The 6,522-nt window shown below is 35.1% G+C and overlaps 1 non-coding gene across 1 annotated transcript; it reads right to left on the bottom strand.

Annotated features, from left to right (window-relative positions):
- Positions 1–729: 729 nt before the first annotated feature.
- LOC121231090 (small nucleolar RNA R71) lies at positions 730–835 on the bottom strand. The gene has a single exon (XR_005929158.1). It is a non-coding gene; the product is annotated as a small nucleolar RNA R71 (small nucleolar RNA).
- Between the last annotated feature and the right edge of the window lie 5,687 nt (positions 836–6,522).

Below are 6,522 nucleotides of genomic sequence, written 5' to 3'. Positions count from 1 at the left end.
TAAATGATAACACATTTATAGGAGTTCAAGTTGTTGGTGTCGTTGCTAGTGAGGTTTCGACAATAAATTTTGAAAATAATTTTTTACACCTAATCAGATAAGTAGCAACGTTAGGACTTATAGCTACAATATTTAATTTTTATTTAATTATTTTTATTTGTATTTTCTTTTTAGGTCGTTGATGACCTGAAGCTCTAGCACTCCAATTGAACCTTACCCAAATCCGGAGCAAATACTTTGATGCAACTGTCCAGCGATGAAAAACGATACACCCGTGATAATTAATCTACGTAGAGAAAACCCATTATTCAAAGAACCACGAGAGCAAGAAAGAAATAATCAAGAAGAAGTCCCAATGGCTCAGCAGACATTGTGCAAGTACTCCCTACCTACATTAGATGTAGTGTGAGAAGCATAGAACTATTGGCAGTTAATGCAATAATTTTGAAATAAAAATGGCAACTATCCAAATGATCCAAAACACATTGAAGTTTAAAGGCAATATGGTTGAAGACCCAAATCAACACTTGAAGCGATTCCTTCAATTATGCAACACATTCAAGTACAACGGCGTATTCGATGATGCTGTGCGTCTTCGATTTTTCTCATTTTATCTATGCGAAAATGCGGCCAATTGGTTAAACTCGTTAGAATCAGGTTCCATTACCACATGGAATAATCTAGTGGAGAAATTTCTCTACAAATTTTGCTTGATTAGTTGAACCATTCAGTTGAAGCAAGAAAACACCAATTTTGAACAATTTGAAGATGAATCCCTATACGAGACATGAGAGCATTTCAAGATAATGATAAGGAGGTGCCCACATCATGGATTGCAAGCATGGCTCCAAATTCAAATATTCTATAACAGTGTTGATGGATACATTAGATCCAACTTAGATGGAGCATCCAAAGGATCTCTCATGTTCCATACGTATGAACGAGCATACAAAATCATTGATGATATGGCATGAATTAACACATGTGATCAAAGGAGATATTCGTGTACCAATCCAAGCCATTAACGGTAAAAGCTGTGAAGAAAGAGAACGACGATGATTGATTCTAACAAATCCTTAAAAAACTTAACCGTTTGGAGACATCATCAAGCAGACGAGAGCGAAGCCATATTACGAAGGCCAAACCGAAGAGGCGAGCTACCTAAATAATAGGGGTTGAGATCCGTATTCAAATACTTACAATCCTAGCTGGAAGGATCATCTAAATTTTAAGTGGGGAGGAAACTAAAGAAGTGCGAATCAAGCACAAACTTGACAAAATCCTCCTTACAAACCTCCACCATTGCAAGAAAAAGCCTTGGTGAACAACCATGCTGCATGTGGTCAAAGATTAAACTGATTAGAGGGAGAGATGCAAACTATGAAGAAAAATATTTGACAACTCCAAGCTACATGTAGACGACTCGAGTCCTGGATGGATAACCTCTACGATCAAATAAGCCAATTCATGATGATATTATAAAAACAAAATGGCTAGAGTCTCCCTAAAAGTATGAATAATAATGCTCGGAGAGATGGAAATGAGCACGTAAAGGCAATCACAATTTGATCGGGAAAAGAATTGAAGCCACCAAGCAAGCCCATCCATGAAGAAGAGGAAGTTTTAGAAGATGTCGACAAACCCACGAAGGAGGAGAAAGAAACCGAGCACCATGAAGCAACTGAGGAGGTAGCCAAATCTGTGCCTAATGCGGTAATCTCAACATACAGCATCACAAAAATACACCCAAAATTAAATGATCTGGGTAACTTTACGATTTTAATAGATATAGGGAATCAGTATCATAGCAAAGCCCTTTGCGATTTAGGGGCTAGTATAATTTTAATGCCCCTATTGATTTATCAGAAACTCAGACTCAGTGAGTTAAAAAAACGCATAAATAATGATACAATTAGCCGATAGATCTTTAGTGCACCCAAAAAGTGTACTCAAAGATACATTGGTCAAGGTACGGGGATTCATAATCCATGTTGACTTTGTAGTCCTTGATTTTGAGGAAGATAGAGAAAGCCCCATTCTATTGGTTAGGCTATTTCTAGCCATTTCTAAATCAAAAATTGATCTTGAATGAAATGAATTAATTATAAAGATCAATGATGTGATAGAAGTGTTCAAATGTGGCCGCAATTTCCAAAGTGAGGGACTAGTTAGGAAAGAATGTCATGTTTTGTTTAATTTAATCCCTAACAGTCTTGATCTAAGGCAATTCTCGAGGGGTGCATTTATAGGTATTTATAAGGCATGAGAACGAGACAAATGGTAAGACTCCAATGAACAAAGGAGTGATTGGAAGAGTCGAGATGGTCATGAATGATGATTGAAGTCAATAGTAAAGTTTTGAGAATTTTCGGACACACTTGGTAACATGGCATAACATTGACCATTTTAGTGTAATTACATGTTAAGATTAGGATAATTCAAATTTTTCGATGTAAAGGGATGAAAGGAAGTTAAACGGGGACAAAAACAGACAATTGAAGGACATCAACATACCCCGAAGGGCTAGGGAGAACGTCGTGTCGCACCACGTATAGGTTGTGACGTGACACAAGCTTTGAAGCAAGGGTACCTAATGTTAGAGAGGCATGTTGCACCGCACACAGCTTGTGTGTGGTCTGACACAAGCACTTCGAACGTAAAATGGGAAAATTTAGGGCATCGTGTCGCGCCATGCATAGGCTGTTGCTTAACATGCTTGTGCTCTCAGCCAAAATCAGGTCGTTTTAGGTAGAGGGCCTGTCAAAATTCTATTTATAGACACCAATTTTAGGCATAAGAGTACATATCTAAAACAGCCAAAAGAGTAAAAAAACACCTAATTGGAGTTGTCGCACATCTTCCCTGTCGTCAAGCTTCAATTCTTCACATTCCCGAGGTTTATTTTTCTTTATTGATTTATTTTTGTTAATTATTTACTTTTATCTTTTCAACTTATTTGATGGTTTATCGTAATATAGGGATTAATTACTACTACATAGACTTATTATTGTAAAAAAGTTTCCATAGTTTAGTCCATCCTTCCTTGGGTACGATCCTTGGAATACTTGAAAGTATTTCGTTGTACAAAATATATTACAATTTGACTCGTGCACTTGTAGACACCGCCATTCTCAATTCTTATATTTTTAGCATTATATTTAACTATAAACATTAACACGTTTATAAGAGGTTAGTGACCCACTCCATTATGTTCTCCACTAACGTACCAAAATACCTATGGGGGGAAGCTATCCTTACTTCGGCATATCTCATCAGTAGGTTACCTTCTGAAGTCCTTTAGTTTCTAACACCTCGTCAAGTTCTTACTAATCTTTTTTTCTCATGCCCGGTTCCAATCATCCAATTTTCCTCCAAAGGTATTTGGATGCTCAGCCTTTGTCCATGTCTATTCACACAATAGAATCAAACTTGATCCATGATCCACGGAGTGTGTGTTCATTGGTTACTACACAAACAAAAAAGGGTATACATGCTTTTGTCCCACTACTCAGAGAGTGTTTGAAACCATGGATGTTACATTATTTGAAAGCAGTTTTTTTCCAAGACCGAAGTTCATGGGGAGGTCACAGTAGAATTTTAGCCTTGGAGTTCGGATTCCTGCTTGAACAAAATTCCTTGTTTGCTTCAAGTTATCAGCCACCAAGCTATGAATTTATTCCAAGTTAGCCTACATTTGAACATACCTCATTGAATCCAAGTTGTGAGTCGATTTCTTCTTCATTTGATTTGTTAGCTTCACCATTGTGTTCTAACCAACCTGCACTTCAATCAACAACTAAGGAGTTACAGGTTTATTCAAGAAAGCGGAGGCAAATTGAAAAAGAGGTTGAATCCATGACAACTCAAACTCGTCCAAGATTCTAAAGTGAATCCAACAACTGTAGAATCTCACACACGAGGGAAGAGTGATCAAGAGTAATAGGAGATTAAAATAGAAGAAGGTTTGGAACTTCCTATCACCCTAAGGAAAGGTACTCAAACGTGTACTCAACATCCAATTAAAGATTTTCTTTCCTATGGAAATCTGTCCGGGACTTATCGAGCATTTTCTCAAGATTGGATGAAGTTCGAACTCCAGCTAATATTCAAGAAGCCATTAGTCATCTAAGTTAGGAACAAGCAGTTCAAGAGGAGATTAGTGCATTGGAAAGAAATGACACACTGTCTATTACAAATCTTCCTCCAAGGAAGAAACCAGTAAGCTACAAATGGGTATTCACTGTGAAGCACAAGGTAAATGGAAGCATCGTGAGGCTTAAGGCACAATTGGTGACTGCCTCTCCTATGCTATCACGAACGAGGTAGAGAAATAAAAAAAACAAAGACAAGGATCGGCTAGAACTAATACGTCCGGTGTCTGCAAGTATGACAGTTCAGTTGTAATATAATTGTATAATGGGGTACGGAGTACTCTGAGGATCAAACCTAAAAGAGTCAATGATTGAAAATTTTCTTCTAACGAACATGCAAAATAGAGAGTCTAACCAACTAATTGCTAAACATCATAGTACGACAAATCATAAAGTCAAGGATAATTATAGTAATCTAAGATTTAGCTATTAAGAGCTAAATTGTAAAATGTTCAAATTTATAAAACTAACAGATAAATAACAAACAGTGGTTGACTGACTTCTATACGGTTCACCCATTATTGAATTAGGGATCCAAATTGCTTATGTAATAATCTAATTTTAAGCAGTGGCAGAACGGTGGTTTTGGGACCATAATTTTCCATCGTATAGACTTGTAAATATTATTTATAGAATATTTATGGAGTCATTAGGATCGTCTTAAAATTTAGTTAAGAAATTTTGGCGTTTAGATAGTTATTAAAGAAAAATGACTACCTTATAAAAGGTACAAAACATAGTAATTATTGCATTTAGATGATCAAATAGTTTAAATAATAAATGTGGAAGGGCCAATAAAGAAAATAAACCTTGTTGATTGATAGTGGACGGTTTTGGAGTGAATTTTACTGAAAAATTGGAAATACTTTAAGTATAATGGCAATTTTGTAATTAAAACAAAAATAAAAAATAAAATTAAGTAAAGAAATAATCTTTCTTCTTCATTTTGCTTTCTCCATAGCTGGAAAAACACCAAAAACTTATCTTGAAGAATCAATCAACCTATTTGCCTCGCATGTAAGTGAATTTGATACCCGTTTCTTATAATTTTTATGTTTTTTATATCGTTGCAACTAAGTCCACCTAGCCTGTACCTTCATTCTCAAATCTATTAAAAATTTTAGAAGTTTCCATTGATGAATCTAGAATGTCTTTTTTTTGATAAATATGTATTTGAAGCTTTGATTATGGTATTTGGTGATTTTGTGAAGTGATTTTTGTTAGATTTTAATTTGGGGATTAAATTATGAAAATATTAAAATTTCAAGGTTTGATAGTGAATTTAATGTCTAGTAAGGACTGTATAAGGGCAATATATTTGACTGAAATGTTAACTTGAGAAAAATGGTTAATTTGATGATTTTCGGGTTAAGGGACTAAATTGAAAAAGTTGTAAAAGTTAAATGTAATTGTGTAAATTTGAAAAATAGGAGGGTATAAAATGTAAAGTAAATTAGAAGGTGAAATGTAAGCTGATAATTGAGATATTTTATATTTTAGATCAAGACCCTGTTGATATACATGGAAAAGTAAAAATCACCAATTAGTCCTTGAACTTCTGCAACTACTACAGTTCAGTCCAGGTAGGTTCGTACAATTTAAAATTTAGCATCTATATGAAATGTTGGATGATTTAAAATGGTATAGTAGATATATTAGTTTATAGATGATGTAAGGCTATTTGAGAAATGTTGTTGAATTTCAGTATTTGGATTAGATTGAACGTGGGATAGAGTACAATCGAGATATGGTGTGTTATGGGGGATTGGGGTGAAGATGGTTGTGGAGTGTTATATATATATATATGTTTCCCAAGTAGATCGAGGTTCAGCATTTTTTTCCAACTCTCGTGTTATACTCCTTATTTTGGTGTGATTTCAGTTAGATTAGCTCTTCGGAGCCATTTGGTGTGTTATCGGGTGGATTGCATCGTACGAGCATCTAGTGTGTATTAGTTGGACTAGCTCTTATGAGCATCTAGTATGTTTTGGTTGGAATATCAATGTACTCATATCCGTCAGTTGTTCATCAGATTGTAAATCTCAGAATGGTAATTTTTTTAGTGATTTTAATGGTTTTGTCATGTATTTGAGTTCTGAATTGAATTTTACAATTCACCGGTTAAGATTGTGGATGACATGGAACACTTATAGTTGTATTATTACTTTACTTGTTGCACTTATTTTGGTAAGATTTATCATTTTTGTATGTCAAACTTTTTAAGCTTCAAAGAGCTTACTTGTGTTATTTTTTGTTCTTGTAGATATTGTGAAGGTTGGGCGGTTGGATCGACACTCAAGTCACACTATCCCCCCATTTTTGGTAGTTTTTGGAGTGTTCATTTTGGATTATATGGTACGTAATAGGCTGG

This window comes from Gossypium hirsutum, chromosome A06 (genome assembly GCF_007990345.1).
Source record: "Gossypium hirsutum isolate 1008001.06 chromosome A06, Gossypium_hirsutum_v2.1, whole genome shotgun sequence".
NCBI lineage: Eukaryota > Viridiplantae > Streptophyta > Magnoliopsida > Malvales > Malvaceae > Gossypium > Gossypium hirsutum.
Note: the sequence above shows the minus strand (reverse complement) of the source record. Positions and strands in the feature narration are given on the sequence as shown.